Raw genomic sequence first — 17,518 nt, forward strand, 5'->3', positions numbered from 1 at the left:
GAACTGCTGTGAACAGCATTACATTTGGTAGATGTATTTCTGTGCCAATTTGGTTGGAGAGAGATGTTGCTGACAAAACAAACGTCTCGAGCCGATACCCCTCTTTCCTCATCCCTTCTCTTTATTCTTTGACCACTGGTTACAGTTTCACCGTCCAGCCTTGTTTCTCTATAAAGCCTTCACTCCTCTTCTCTACCCACCCACCAGGATAAGGTTTTCCATCGTTCAAATTAACTGATTTCAAGCTCTATTTAATTGTTTTTTCACATAAATCGTTTTATTTTGTGAGGCATTCATTTGCAGATTTGTGTAAATTAGACAAATACTAGCAGTTAAAAACCCGCTTTTTTCGGCGGGCGGCTTATGGGCTTCGCCCATTTTAAGTGATATTAACAACAGTTACATTTATTAGATAGATATTAGGACATTCACAGAGAGAGGGTGAGTATATATATATTGTTAAAACACGGAACAGGAAGGAGTTAATTAATAATAACATGCTAAATTTACGCATAATAAGAATGACAGTTGTTTGAATAAATGAAATTTTACGTATTTGTGATGGATTATTTCAAATTAAACACTTTTATTGACTACATATCTACAATTGATATTAACTGTTATCGTACCTAATATAATTAGCTCATAGGAGACTTGCAGTGCTTAAATATGTGTTACAACCGTCAATGTCTATAAGTTGAATCAATATCGTTTAGTTTGTCACAATTAAAGATAGTTATATCAAAGTTGACTTAAATAATAGATTATTATATATTGATTAATTGTACCCGTGTTTATGAATAAAAGGAGGGTAATTGTGCGATGAGATTAGCAGTCGGTTTAATTAAAAGGTGTTAATTTTACTCCAACTGGTGGTAATTCTTTACCTACAACTGTAACTGTATCTAAAAAAGTTTAAAGTTAGATTATATATACAACATCATCAGGAGAATAAAAATCTAAATATAAAGGTAGATTATTACAATAAAGCGCCCCTGAGGTGATATCTCACAAAAGCGGCGCTATGCAAATTGTCCAATAAATAAATAAATATAATGTTTACATTTTATTGTGTTTACACCGAAGTCAAAAATTAAATATAGATTGCAATTGGGAAAGAAGAAGTGGAAGGAGAGGGAAGGGGTAAGAGTAGGCTGGGTTTATAATAATTAGGAATTACAATATCGTTAGACGGGAAAGACCAGTTGAGTGGGAAAATATTTAAAAGAGAGTTTATAAAAAAATTCTTGTTAATTATATTTGCTTTTATATTAACATGTTTCCTCATTTCTAAAATTTCAAAATTATTTATAGTGAAGTATTTTAAAACCTGAAAAAAACAAATAGCATATAACCATAAAACAATATATTCATAAGACAAATAGCATTTAATAACGGTTATTCTAATAAGTTGATAGTTGAAATACTAAATAAAAAAATTAAACATATTCTCTTCAAACGGTCTTTCTAAAGATAGAAATAAACAATGGCATAGAATTCTGTTTGTGGATAACGATACTTCTAAAATTATGTATAAAAACAATCCTGGTACTATTCAACTGGCGTTTTACACTAATAACAATGAAGAAATATATTCTTAATAATAAAGATAGCAAAATTCAAACAAAAAAAATCAGGAGTTTAAAAACTCAATTGGGATGATTGTAATTTATTTTACAAAGGTAGAACCAGTAGAAACTTTGAAGTCAGAACTAAAGAATATCGCAGGGCTCTAAATGGAAATAGTGAATCTGAGTTTGCAAATCATCTTTTGAATTATGATCACACTTTCGATAAAAAATTCAGTCCTTAAAATACTTCAATCAGGATATAAAGCATCGCAAATAAATAATTTTGTAATTTTAGAAATTAGAAAACATGTCAATATAAATTCAGATATAATCAATAAACAAAAAAAAATAATAATGAAATGCCATTACAAAGTGATAAGCTTCCAGAAGAAATCTTCTTATTAAACGCTTGTTAATCGTAAGTAGTCAAATATTGTGAGCTGCATATTTAAATATTCGCGCCATTCATTTGGTTCGTTTTTATACCGCCAGAGGTGCGCTCCGTCAGCCATCTATAGCCGTGCGTATCGGCCATTGAAGGAACGCGTGATTTTTTTATAAACGTCAAACATAATTACGTAACTGTGGATAATTTTCATTGTAATGTAATTAATCCAATGGATTATGAACTTTCTAAAACATATTTTCTTCGATATTATCCAAAAATTATATGAGCAGAAACGATGCTTTTGAAGAAATCTCGTATTATTATGAGGCGATCCTATTTTAGTATGAAATCGTGTCTTAATTTTCAAGTTAGCTGAATTTACCCGAAACAAACAATTTTAATTTGACCAATCAGAGGGCCTACATCGTCCAGACGCTAGGACAATAATACTATCAGATTCCATAAAAATACTTAAATTATTCAAATAAATTAAAAATGTAGCTAAATTTTAATAAAATTCAATTTAAAAAATATAACAAAATATACGAGTACAGCATTAACTATTTAAAAATATAAATTAAATACTTTTTAAAGTTCTTTCGATGTATTTAAAAATATTTTTGCAATTCATCGAATGCTGTTTCTGCATATTGGTTATCTAAGCTGTGAATGCATGGAAGATTATAAACGAACTGGTATTGAGATTAGTGTTTCAGTGATATTTTTAGATATTATGCTAAGAAAATGGAATGAAATCAATTGCAATTAGTAGTGCCACCAATAAAGAAATTACTTATTGTTACTAATTTACCGGACAGCAGATGGATTTACCAAAATAACTAAGGAAATGAATATTTATCTGTTATCACATATTTTACGATGCCGAATTTTTTGAGACTTATCTCGCATGATGAGTCATCTTGATAAGATTTTAAACCACCGTACACGTGTCATGTCGCTCTTTTAAGGAAAAATTACTCGCACGACAAAACTGTGGGACCTTACTAATTAATTCTCGACGCTATGACTCATAACAATATGTCCCGTTGGCATCATGTATCTTTTATCAGGAGATTTTTCAATGTGGATGAGTGTTTAAGGCTAATAATTATTGCTTATAAAATAATCATAACAATATTACTGTTAAGATATAAGAATAATTGATCCACATTAACACGTGTAGAAACTGTTGAATTTTAATCCAATAAATACTCAAACAACTGGCCCAATCAGTCAGTTGTCCGACAACTTTTGTGAAGTTGTGTTTCATTGCAAATCCTTTACCAAGGTATTCCCGAGACGAAACCGGCATTTTAAAGTCGATGTTACTGGCGTAGGTGTCCAGTACAAGTAATATTAAAATAAGATCAGGTACCATTAAGTCGTAACATCATTAATGTAATCTTATGTCAGGCCGCTTTAGTTATTTTAGATTTTATAATAAGACATAAGAACTCTTGAGTTTATAATTTATACACGTATACAGCTGCTAATGTGTACTAGTGACAATTAACATTTCATTGGCCAACAGTATGACATGTTCTGTCATACAGGACTATGAAGATATTTTTTGTAATGTGTTCAGTAGCTACGTACCGTTAACACATTGCTCAAAAATAATTTCACTAAAAAAACTCAACAATTTTTCTAACTAACTAATAATTACGCTATTTCCCACAGGGGAGAAGGGAAAAGGGGGGAAGTGCCACACAACTGTCATGGCAAACACTCCTGGCTTTACGCTAAAGTCATTTCAAGCAACGTTTCAATTCTGAATAGTGGTCTTACACGAGGCAGATACTGAGAGTATCTTATGGTAAGTATACTTCATGTTATTTTAAATTAATTAATCGTGAAATCACACCAATTCATCACATAAAATTTGCTTGCACACGCTGGGATTTGAACCTGCGACATCCAGCTTACTAGTCCAGAGCTTTGCCTCTCGACACGAAGACCTGACTTGCTTATTTGAATCATTTGAATCATGATTAATTAGAAGAGAGTTTTAGATTATTTTTAACTGATCAAAATTAATTTCAACTTCCTAATGTTATTGGAAAGTTATCCAAATTAATGCATCGGTTTTTAAAAATATGTTTTGAATTGCAAATTATTTCTTTAAAAAGTTATTTTTTTTTGTATTCTTATATAAATACTTATACATCTTCCTTTGTAAAAAATGCGTAGTGGCAAGTTCGTTAAGTTCAACTAATGCAAAAATAGTCTTTACAACAAGACTGACACTGCCCGAAGTAAGTTCAGTATAAAAATATTAAGAAAAACTTTATCTCGAAAAACTCATACGAAAGAAAATTCATAAATCTTGGTTTTAAAGTACGAAACTTTATCTTTAATATTGATGTAATTAGACGATCTACATGATAGTGTACAAAATATTGTAAAGCACGACAATTTTACAAAAAAATTGATTCACTCTCGTTATAAGATTTTTTTTAAAATATGAAAATATCTAGTACCGTAATTCAAACACGTTAAAGACAAGGAATTAAATAATAACTCCAGAATCAAATTATAATTTCCACTCACCTAAATACATAAGTGGTTTTAACCTTTTTTCGTTAGGTATTTAAATCCCACGAATCTGCATAGTTCTCAGCTCCTGTTTAAGAATTAGCATACTTGGTATGACAGACTAAATCTTGCTCATTTTTATAATTTTCAAAGAAAACGAAGACAAAATTTCGAGAATGGAAAAATTGTGGGCTTACTTAAAATTTTCAGCATAGCCGAGCACTTTTAAAATAAAAAGTTTGTAGAATAATCCAAAACTTAAACCTATCAGATATCAAAAAAGTTTTTACAAATTCTATCAGTCTTTGACTGCCGCCTAATCAATGTGTTGTTTTTTTTTTATTTTACTAAAAAAATATTAAATGAAGAGTGAGTACTTTTTTAAGTAAATTTGTTTAAGGCGATGCACTACGTCTTTTAATATTTTTAATTGAGCCGCTATCAATAACGACCCTTACGTAGATGGCGATAAGGTCTAAATTCCCGCTTAACACCATCCGCCTGTTTTGATTTTTGCAAGAAAAAAACATGGAAAAAGTGCCTTTTATTTTATTTTGTGGATGTTCAGGCATAAATATTTAAATGTTTTTCGATTATTTTATAAACAACTTCATTTGCCACACTATACAATAAAATCATAATCGAAAATGGGATCGTAAGTAGGAGATTTTGAACTTTAAAGCGGTTTTCATAGGCCTTATACATTATTTTTTTCTGGGCTTATAAAAAGACTTATGTAAAAAATACTCGATTATTTCAAAGGCCAAGATGTATTCTATTCGCAGTATTTAATTAAAGCATCTGAAATATTTCTAGGCGACCAAATTTTCAAACCAAAAACAATGATTTTGCATTACTACGTATCGCATCGCCTTAAGCCTAACTATTATTTTCTATCTAATTAAAGCCACTCTAAAACTTATGCGTTACTAAGGATACGACAAACTACTTATGTAAAATTATCAGTATTAATATTTAGCTCTACAATTTGAACGAAAAACTCAAAATAATTAACTTAAGAAACTTTTTGAAATAAGTGATGATTTTAACAGTACAAAGGAATTGGAGGAGAAGCATAGAGGTCAAAACCAATATCAAAATTAGATGGTTTAAAACTCGAAATTAATCTAATTCACGAACTTATATAAACTGATTTGAATTAATTGATCGGATGCCAACAAGCCATGTTGCTGCGCTATGTTAATCAGATAGATCACAACTTGTACACCTGAAAACCTATTTAAAAAGTCAATAGTAAAAATATCGATAACTCGAACCCAAAATTAAAACGAAAAATATTTAGGTGACCATCTTTAGATTCTTACTTGAATCCTTTGTCTAGTATCGCCTTGGTGTAAGACCACCATTCAGAAACGTTGCCTAATCTGAATAGTCAGGTACCTTCCCATCTTCCTCACCCCCAACTCTTTCCCCTCCCCACTATATTCAGCCTCACATGCTATGACATAAAAAATACCAAACATTGTGCATACATTGTGCATACATTGTGCTGTGTAACATTTAAAAAAATGCTTAATACGGCGGCCATCTTTAATTAATAGAGTTTTACACTGAATCCGTCCACAATTGGCAAAAGAAAACATAGGGAGGAGCTTAATTCGAATCCGTAGTCAAAACGAAAATTTTCGACGGCCATCATGAAATTCTAGAGTTCTGCACCGATTAGATTCAGCATAGGGGTGGTTAGGAGCGGGCTGAGTGCAAATCTTATATATATACAGGGTTTTCCAATAAGAGGTGTAATTTTGATATTCAATCGTAAAAGATCAATGGTTTCGTTGCTTATGTGGCACGTAGCACCGTTTTGTTGAAATAAAACGTTGTCCAGATCAATACCATCCAATTTCAGCCATTAAACATCATTAATCATCCCCTCGATAGCGATCCATTCACGGCAACTGTTGCTCCAGCCTCATTTTTGAAAAAGTAAAGTCCAATGACTCCGCCGGACCAAAAACCGCACCAAACAGTCACACGTTGAGGATAAAAAGGCTTTTCAACAATAACTATTGGATTTTCCGAGCCCCAGATGCGACAATTTTGCTTGTTGACGAAGCCAACGAGATGTAAATGGGCCTCATCACTCAAGATGATTTGCATTTGATTCACTCAAGTGAATTTTAATAAATTTAATGCGTTGTTGAAGCGTGTATCTTTCGATTTTTATTAATGGCGTAGTTTTTACTTGTCAAATATTAAAAAATCACAGCTTCAAAAGTAAAATCTACTGAAATATCGGGCTATTCAAAATAACACCTCTTATTGGAAAACCCGGTATATTTTGGTTAAAATTGGTTTAGGATTGGTATATTGAAATATCCTTCCCATAGGAGGACTGAACTGTTGGATATATTAACACTGCCTAAATATTATCTTTGTCTATTATCTATGCCCAGATTGTCTTTGCTTCTGCACTTGTTCCTGTCAAGCACTTGTTAAACGATTCTCAATAAGAATGGTTTATTAATTAAACTCAATACAATTGTAATCTTATTTTTATTTCACCACAATATAACATGAACGCAATGAAATTTCTATAATGCTTAGAAACGGAAGGGCGAAACACCTGAAATATTTTGAAAAAGATTTACAATAATTTTAAATTATTATTGTAAGGGATTATTTCGTGAAGCTTTTACTGTAAATTTTTTTATTTATTTTTAAAACTTTATCATGATTTTACTTCCATCAAGTTGAAGAGAACTCACAACCTCAAAACTTTACTCCAAACCATCTATAAAAACGGGCAACGCCGAGTTTACGACAGCTAGTAATAATATATTCCTATTCGCCAATTTTAGCTACACACATTGATAGTCTGCTATAAATTTGTAGAAATTTTAACTGTGTGCATTTGGAAACATAAATAAGGACATTATTATTACGTGACTCAAATAACATTCACGCCGTTTCCCATTTATCTTCATAAATACCTAGAATCCGCATGCATTACACGTATACTTAAATTGATACAAATGAAACCAGATAACTGCTGCATACCGCATAACCTTACTATCCGCTTTTACTAGATATACTTGGTCACTTGTTTATTGTAGTGTAGAGTTATTATGCAAGTAGGTGGTTGCATAATAACTCTACACTTCAATAAACAAATGAAACTAGATGACTGCTGCACACCGCATAACCTTATCATCCGCTTTTACTAGATATACTTGGTCACTTGTTTATTGTAGTGTAGAGTTATTATGCAAGTAGGTGGTTGCATAATAACTCTACACTTCAATAAACAAATGAAACTAGATGACTGCTGCACACCGCATAACCTTACCATCTGCTTTTACTAGATATACTTGGTCACTTGTTTATTGTAGTGTAGAGTTATTATGCAAGTAGGTGGTTGCATAATAACTCTATACTTCAATAAACAAATGAAACTAGATGACTGCTGCACACCGCATAACCTTACCATCCGCTTTTACTAGATATACTTGGTCACTTGTTTATTGTAGTGTAGAGTTATTATGCAAGTAGGTGGTTGCATAATAACTCTACACTTCAATAAACAAATGAAACTAGATGACTGCTGCACACCGCATAACCTTACCATCCGCTTTTACTAGATATAGTTAGTCACTTGTTTATTGTAGTGTAGAGTTATTATGCAACCACCTATTTACAAACACACAATTGTTCTCTCATTTTATTACTATTAACCAGTATCAATTTGTTAGGTTCAGAAGGCTCAGGCTCTGCGAAGATGTCGCCCAATCAGGCCCAAATATATTGACTTCGTTTTTTTTTTGATACAACTGTCTACAATTTTTATAGTGAGGCTGCAATTTTCCTTGATGTCGAAAAGTATGTAATGCATTGGTTCAGCCAATCAATTTAATTCTATAAATTGAACCTAGGCCCACTGAGCTAATTAGATCCTATCCCCTTCGGTCATAATATTTAACTGTTTCGCACTTCGATCAAGAACTACCAATATTTTTGTCTCATAGTGCTTTATCATTATCTTCACTTTCTTAACACATATTTCATGAGCTCAATTCCAAGATGCGACTGATACCTTTTCTGATTCTGTATTACTTTAAACATTGACGGCCGGCATAGTCCAGTGGTAACGCATTGGACTGCCATTCCGAAGGTCGCGGGTTCGAACCCGGCGTGCGCAAATAAATTTAATTTGATTAATTTGTGTTATTTCACAATTGATTAATTAAAATAATATATAGTATATTTGCGGCACGTTTCAGAGTGGAAGATACTACCAGTATCGCCCTGGTGTAAGACCACCATTCAGAATTGAAACGTTGCTCCAAATGGCTTTAGCCGTGTTTAGTGACTAGATCTGAATAGCCAGGTACTTCCCCACCTTCCTCTTTCCCTTCCCCACTTACCTTCAGCCTCACAACATCCCCCAATTGGGGATGCCATAGTCTCACTGGCTCCAGACGGGAGCAGTTGGGACTCTTGTGAGGTATTCACTATAAAAATAAAATAAAACATATTTAAAATGACTTTTTTTTTCAAATTTTATGTTCAATAAAAATGTAATAAATGTATATTACAATATGCCCCAAGATTTTTATATCGGAACTTTTCTTCAAAATTCTTTTCTTTCGTCTAAATAATAATATTTAGTCTAATAATGTATCAATTGATCAAAACATTATCATATAATTTTTTAATTTCATATAAAAATATCAAAAACATAAAAGTGTTTATTTTTTTGTTGTACATTAATTCCACACAGGAGGCCCTGAGAAAAAACCCTCAGAGCCTATGTCATTCCTGGGAAAGCCGTGTCAAGGGTCCTTTTATGGAAAGGAAGAGGAAGTTAAAGGAAGGAAAAAGTTATGAGATGTGCGTAGGAATTTGGGGGTCAAAGTTTCCAGGAGCAACGGACGTATGAATCCATCCCTCTTCCTGCGGTGCAAGGCTATTGATCGAGAGAGTGCGGCTGGAGAGGTCTAAAAGTCTTCCTCAACCAGTATCTCCCAATTTGGCCCGCCATGCAGTAGGTGGGCAAACGCATCAGCCACAAAGACCTAGACAAACCTCCCACGAACCGTGCACCCCTGTTAAGTCAACAAACGTACTTGGGGTGACCTACGGCAAGGGTGTTGGTTATCCAAGAAATGGTTCCCGAGGCAGCGGTACCCATACCCTCCACCCAAATTAGAAACGTTAGTAAACGAAATATTAATAAAATAATTAAGCTTCCATGTTCAAAATAAGTCTTTGTTATTTGTTACAAAAACTCCAAACTGATACGAAAAGTACTCTTAATTACCATTTTCTTTGATTTTTTCCAAGATAAAGCACAAAAAGCAAATTTTCAGAAAATATGAAATAATTTATTTTTCGTTTTCTTTTTAGATGTGTTTGCGATCATTTGAACAAGGTTTGGCCTTATCCACCCCCCTGTTTTTTTCTTCATGTTTTGATATCCAGCCAGACTTAACGTCATTAGAGACATAAAGGAAGGCAAGATACAAATAACGTTAAAATTCTTATAAATAACACACAAAATAAAATGGTTCAAGAAAAATATTCTTACTATGGATATGAATATTTGACGTAATTGCTGCGCTTGGTACCAAAATAAAGCTTTTCGAAATGTAATTGAGTTTTATTAAATAAGCGAAAAACAATGCGTGTCAGAAAACTACGAAAATATACTTTTTTTATATGAACACGTTATTAGATTATAAGTATAAAAAAAATAGTGTTTAGGTACCTAGGTATGTTGGAAAAATAATATTACATATTAAAGTACCATTTGAAATGTAAATATTTTTGTACTGAGTTTCTGTGTTACTGGATAATAATATTTTTAAATCTGTCGCAAAAAGTTCAAATCGATGGTCAGCGTAACTTTTATTTACATTTGAACAATGCCCGTGGAATGTTCACTCTCGGCTCGTTTCGAATATCGAACAAATTGCAAGCAGCTGACAAGCCAAAAAAACATACATATTCGCGATATAATTGACGTTATAATGTGCCGATGACATCGATGATCATTACCGAATTGTTCTTTTGTTTTTTTTTTTGTTACATTTTAATGATTCCCAGCGCCAAAAGTACTAATGACACTGGTTAATCGAAATAACTCTATTCTACTCGATTTTAGACTCGAGTAAAGTAAACAAAGCATATTTACATATATATATATATATATATATATATATATATATATATATATATATATATATATATATATATATATATATATATATATATATATATATATATATATATATATATATAATATATCAAGTGATGAGCGTAATAATATGATCAAATCAAAAACACTTACTCACTTTGCAACCGGTGTGCATAAATGGATATCTGAAAAGGGGCGAAATTTTTTTAAGGAACATATGAACCTATATCACCAGTAAATAATTTAAATAACTTGTATATTACTAAACAATATATTTCTTTTTCATATTCATCATTAAAAAAAATATATTTACCACCACTGATATGTTTCTTAAACTCTAGTATTTATTACGAAAAATATTGTGACAATAATTCCACATTTGTGTACATATCCTTAGCCGTAGCTCAAACGTGGATTTACACAAAAATTGCCGATATATATCTATACACCTATGTTACCATAACACGCACATGCAAATCGCTCATCAAGATATAACTTATCCCTACTTTTTTACCAAATAGTACTTTCTTTGATTTTATATTGTATTTGTATTCTTTTTTTAGAAATACACTAGTACTTAATGTACTTGTATTTTTACTACACTTTTAATTCTATTTTAATTACACAAATGTACTTGTATTTTTTCTTATTTTTGATACATGCTCCTTGTATTATTTTTAATTCAATAATACGTATTTTCTTTGATATACTTTTTATATTATTTTAATTTTTCTGTTTTCCACACCTATTTTTTATATTCATATATCTTAAACTTATGTAGATATTTTGCATTATTTTTAATTCCTTTATACTTCATACTTGTTTTAGATGTATAAATTATTTTATTTTATTTTTATATTATTTTGTTTTCATTCAACTTATTTTCAATTTGTATAATTATACTTAACATAAAATTGACCACTACAACACGGGCATGTGCCTAGTGTGGTGGCCAAAAATTTACCCGTTTACTGTAATGTATAAACTTTACTGAATAAAGAACAATTAAAAAAAAAAAATCACAACAATACAAGCTATATGAAAAATCCCCTCAGGTTTTTCTCATTTCAGTGAAGTGTTCACGAAACACAGAAAATTTGAACAATTCATCAAATTTCAAAGTTGATTTTAAATTTTGTGAAAGTCCTATTGAAGTTATATTATTATATCAACATGGGCCATAATGATATTAAAAAAACAGAACTTTAATAGAAAAGTCACAGTCCTTGAAACATCCTGTTCTTAATTATTAGTCGATACGTTATTTTTCAAGCTCCGTGAAAGTTCTATTTAGGTTCTGTTTTTAATAATTTTATGGGCCAGTTGCTCCACAGAACTAAAATAATAACAGAACTTGAATATAATTTACACAGAACTTGAAAATGAGCTATAAAATTTGATGAATTGCTCAATTTTCATGAAACAACTCGTCCTTAATAGTATGTGAATAATTTACAGTTCATATTATTCTTATGACTATATTAAACACAATCTACGTACATACATGAAATTTTTTATATTATAATTAAAATAATGTAACTGGAATATAAATTCATATATATTTTTTGAAATAAAAAAACACATTTTTTTTCAAAAAATGTTTCTTAACACAGTCCCTAATTATTGTCAGGTTTATACAAGAAAAATGCTATCAGGCGCGAGTTTGTTTACCTGCGAATATCTGAGAATAATTGCGGGAGAAAAGTCCGGGCAGATAAAATGAGCACGGTATTTAAGAAAAGCGTTCGCAAAACTTAATGAAAAAGACTCCGAATAAAAGAGTTGGAGATACGTGAAATTGGGGGGATTCCCGCTAAAGGAAGATCCGAACCGTAGGCAATATTATTTTAAAAGAGGGTTAAGGATTCTCTTTGTTAGTGCTCGCTATATCGCCTGCTACCTACGTATAATTTGTATTTTTAGGAACACTTTTCTTTGGAATTTGATATTTTGTCGGAATTAATTTAATTTTATATTAAAATTCCGAATTTGACGTTAAATGTTTTGTTGAAAATAATACCTGTAGTACTTGAGTTGAAGGTTATCGTAAGGCGGGCCACAGACAGCTGCGCACAGCAGTTTCACACGTAGCTTTAGTTTCGCTCACAAAGAGTTACCATACATATCAACATATAGCGGGCCGCGCGCACGCTATGCACAGCTGCGTGGGTATTTGACGTCAGAGGAACACGCCTGGACTTCAGCGATACCTTGCGGGTACCGATACCTTCCTCCGGACGCCGCTCCCGCCTTAACTGCTGTCAATGTTTGACCATATCCCTGTATCAATCCACGTAGCTTTCGTGTGAATCGTCGCCGTGGACTTCGTGCGCGGCTATCTGCGGCCCGCTTAAGATCCGTTTCATCGGTTGTTACCTCTACCTAAAAAAATACTTCAAGTTACGTCTTATTAATTTTATTTTAACACCGTACAAGAGTCCCAACTGTCCAAATTAGGGGGACTATTTCATTCCCAATTAGGGTGAGGAAGAAGATGGGGGAGGAATGTTGAGAATTACCTGGATATTGAGATCTGGTAACCAAATACGGTTAAAAACATTTCAAGCAACATCTGTTCTGATTAATAATGATAATCTTTCTCCAAAACAATACCAGGGTGCGTGTTACACCCATTGTAAGTCAGAAAACATTCAAAGTCTGAACACGAAAATGTGTAAAAATCTAAAATAAACTATTGATTATTTCGTAATCACCTTAGAAGATGTTTTGTCTAATTTTGAGAAAATTTTGTAAAAAATTTTCCAGTCCTAAATCGAGTTATAAAAAATATTAATATTTTAAATAAATATCCATTTTAACCTTATTTTATTTTTTAAATGTTTGTTTGTCCAGTACGCGTTATACCTTTAATTCAATTTCGCTGAAAATTTCAAAACTTGTTCTCATTAGTTTCAGGAGTTCACAAACTCCAACGGCTCGGAGGGCTTTGAAGCAGAGAATGGACGGTTATCTCGAGAGTATTTCCTCCTGGGGTAAAAATAATCTCGTCGAATTTAATGTTTCAAAGACCCAATCCTGTCTGATTACGTCTAAAAGGGATCCAAATGATAATCTAGTCTCCTTCAACGGTAGCAATCTTCCGAACAGGCCTTCCATTGATATGCTTGGTATAACTATAAGTGACCAGCTCAGGTACGGGGGCTCCATCGAAGCCAGAGTAAAGTTGGCCTCTCAGAAGCTGGGCGTACTGTACAGGGCCCGCAGATACTTTAATAATACACAACTGCTGACCCTGTACAAATCGCAAGTGCGCCCTACTGTCGAATTTGGCAGCCATCTCTGGTCCGGAGCCCCTAAATACCTGAAAAAAACCCTAGACTCTGTGCAAAAACGGGCGGTCCGTTTGATAGATTCCCCAATCTTAACAGACGGACTGCAATCTTTAGAGCACAGGCGTCAGGTAGGTATGCTGTCCTTGTTCTATCGGTATTACAATGGAAGATGCTCTGAGGAACTAGCGTCATTGATCCCTTCGGCACCGGTGCGTAGTCGGGATACACGCCAAACGCCCGTCCAACATTTGCACACAGTTGACACTTGTCACATGAGAACGAGTCGCTTCTACGATTCGTTCTTAAGTTCAACAGCTCGGCTGTGGAACGAACTGCCGGCCTCTGTGTTTCCTCCCTCCTACAACATGGGACTCTTCAAGACCCATGTTCACTCCTTCCTCTCCACAAAACGACCCTCCACGCAGCATCCCCAAAGACGACATAGGCCCTGAGGGAAATTATTTTCTTCAGGGCCTCCTGTGTGGAGTTAATATAAAAAAATAAATAAAAAAGGAGTGTTTTGAAAGAAGATTGAATTGTAGATGAAGTTGGGTACGCTCGAGAAAGACTTCGAAGCATTATTTTAGCACTGGGACATACTGAGTCAAATTCAAGTCTAAATAATGTGGTTTTTTAACGGTAACAATCTGGAATTCATGATATTACATGAAGTGAATGGTAGAAAAATTCGCGGATTCCCCGGGAAGACACGAATCAAACAATTATTTGTGGAAAAATGAGACGTCAGTGATGAATAAAGACAATAAAAGGTATAAAGAAAATTATTGACTTGGAAGAGCATGGTTGAAGAGGTCGAGAACGCCCGAGGAAGATACGGCACGATCAAGTGAAACAAATACATCTTACAATACAGTAATATTATTTCCACCTTTAAAATGCACCTAGTTGACAGACACCAAAATTCACAATCTCAAAAATTTAATTTAAAAAATGTATTAGTTCCAGAGTAACGCCGGATTCACACCAGATATATAGTAAATAAGAATCAAACAGAAACTGAAAGAATCGTATGATTTGCATCTGTCGTATCTTCTCCAAGCACATTCCAATAAAAATGTGTTTATCTAAAGTGACCTGCCAGGTAGCTAAGGGTTTTCCAATAAGAGGTGTTATTTTGAATAGCCCGCTCTTTCGGTAGATGTTACTTTTGAAGCTGTAATTTTTTGACATTTTACAAGTAAAAACTACGCCATTAATAAAAATGGAACAATACACGCTTTAACAACGCATTGAAATTATTAAAATTCACTTGAGTGAATCAAATGCAAATCATCTTGAGTGATGAGACCCTTTTCCACCTCGATGGCTTCGTCAACAAGCAAAATTGTCGCATCTGGGGCTCGGAAAACCCAAGAGTTATTGTTGAAAAATTTCTCTATCCTCAATGTGCGGCTGTTTGGTACGGTTTATGGTCCGGCGGAGTCATTGTACTTTACTTTTTTGAAAATGAGGCTGGAGCAACGGTTGCTGTAAATGGATCGCTATCGAGAGACGATTAATGATTTTTTATAGCCGAAATTGGATGGTATTGATCTGGACAACGTTTACTTTCAACAAAACGGCACTACGTGCCACATAAGTAACAAAACCATTGAACTTTTACGATTGAATATCAAAATAACACCTCTTATTGGAAAACCCTGTATATTTTCTGTTTGCGTTTGTACATAATTAGATAGAGCTTATGAAGTCAAATTTCTACATCGCTCTTGAGGTAATTTTTCACAAAAAATACGATACTGTTTTTATTTAAATTTATTAAATTCTATCATCTGACATCATAAATTATAAGTATTAGCATTAATTAACCTATGTTTTAAAGCGGTTAGCGGTGGCAACACTTTTACGAAGAATTTAATTGCCTATATTGGCTTTAAAAACAGCATTGGGAATACAAAACTTAAAACTTAGAGTTCTTGTGATATAAATGTATTAATTTATTTAAAAGACAAAGCTTTGTTTGAAACTGCTTTCGGGAAAAATCGACAATTACTTTTATAATTTGGTTGAATTAGAGCACCCGTGCCAGACGTATTTTTCGGAATTATAGCGTGGCACGTTTCTGAAAAAACAAAATATCAAAGGTTACACAATGAATCCATTGGCAATTGTTCCATTTTTCAGAGAAACAGGAAATGGCTGTACCTGAGGTACGTTTTAAAATTTAAAATTGAAACGTTGGAAGAATGAGGTTTGGATAAAGCTAGGAAAAACAACTTTAATACACATAATCTTTTTTCCATTACGGTTTTCTGTAAAATGTTATTCAAATAATCTTCGTTGTGTTTTTTACCTTGATTCAATTTAGTATTACCTCTAAACGTAATCCCGAAACGTTATTTTTCCAACTTCACCGTTTGACTATCGATGATAAGCAATACACATTTTCACCAGTCTCTAAAAAAAAGATATATGAATCTATTCATTTCGTATAGCCTTGCCAATGTTTCAAATAGAAAAAAAATACAAAAAAAACTAGAATTGATTAGTAATCGGTATAATCGTTGAATAACAAGTTTTTTTTATATATTTGCAGTGGTCGAATTAATTAGAAATCATTGTTTAAATGCATGATCCTGGGTGTTTTATTAATGTTTTTAATGACATCACTCGGAGGCAGCGAGGAAAGTATCATAATATATAAATAAGGGTTAATATGTTATATATATTTCTTCGTTTTTGTTGTTTGTTTTTGGGGTGTTATGCCGTGTTGCGCTAACTCCTTCTTTAGCCGACGTTTCGGACAGCGTTGCAGTGTCCATCATCAGGGCAGATCCGGTAGATCCGAAGATGTGTGTAAAAACTTACCTATATTTCTTCATGTTAATTAGTAGCTCATATATTATTTTATTTAAGAGGTAAGCATAAAAATACACGATGCCTAATTGTTTTAATTTTTTTTTAATATTTTTTATTTAGAAATCAAACTATTTTAACAATTTCGGTAGTCCCGCGTGAAATCGGATTCAATGAACTATTTTTTTTTATTTATTTAAGTGTTTTAAAAAAAATGGAACTGATTGTGTAAAGAATTCCGAAAAGCGATAAAGTAGGTACCTGCTAAAAATATAATATCCTTACAGAAGATTATTTTGTTATTTTCAAAATTGAATTATAATATCCAATATTTTTTTGCAGATCTCTTTCCAATCGTCAGCTCTTCTCTTCTGTAGTCGATCTACGCTTCCGTTTTCCAACTAAGGACGCCGTTAGTTGCACAATAGTTCAAACGAAATCAATATAGAATGCATACAATTAAAAAAAAACCGCTTCACGGAGTTCACAAAATTCACAAATAATGAGGTTATTTCTGTAAATTTATCTCGGTCTTTCAGTTGTCGTAATCAAATGCACATAGAGAATCGGTCGGGTGCTTAGTTAACGATCTATATAATAGTATTGTCCTTCGATGGGTGGCGTAAAGACTTCCGTAGAATAAAAATACAATTTCTTTCAAGCAGTACTTTTCAGGACATTTACATTAAAGCCTCCCGGAGGGGCCGTCTGCTGCGCGAGTCATCGGTCCCCGGCTTGCGGTCGGTTGGGAGGAGGT

The sequence above is a fragment of the Hesperophylax consimilis genome, chromosome 24, assembly GCF_061612785.1.
Source record: "Hesperophylax consimilis isolate HC1 chromosome 24, BYU_Hcon_1.0, whole genome shotgun sequence".
Taxonomy (NCBI): Eukaryota; Metazoa; Arthropoda; class Insecta; order Trichoptera; family Limnephilidae; genus Hesperophylax; species Hesperophylax consimilis.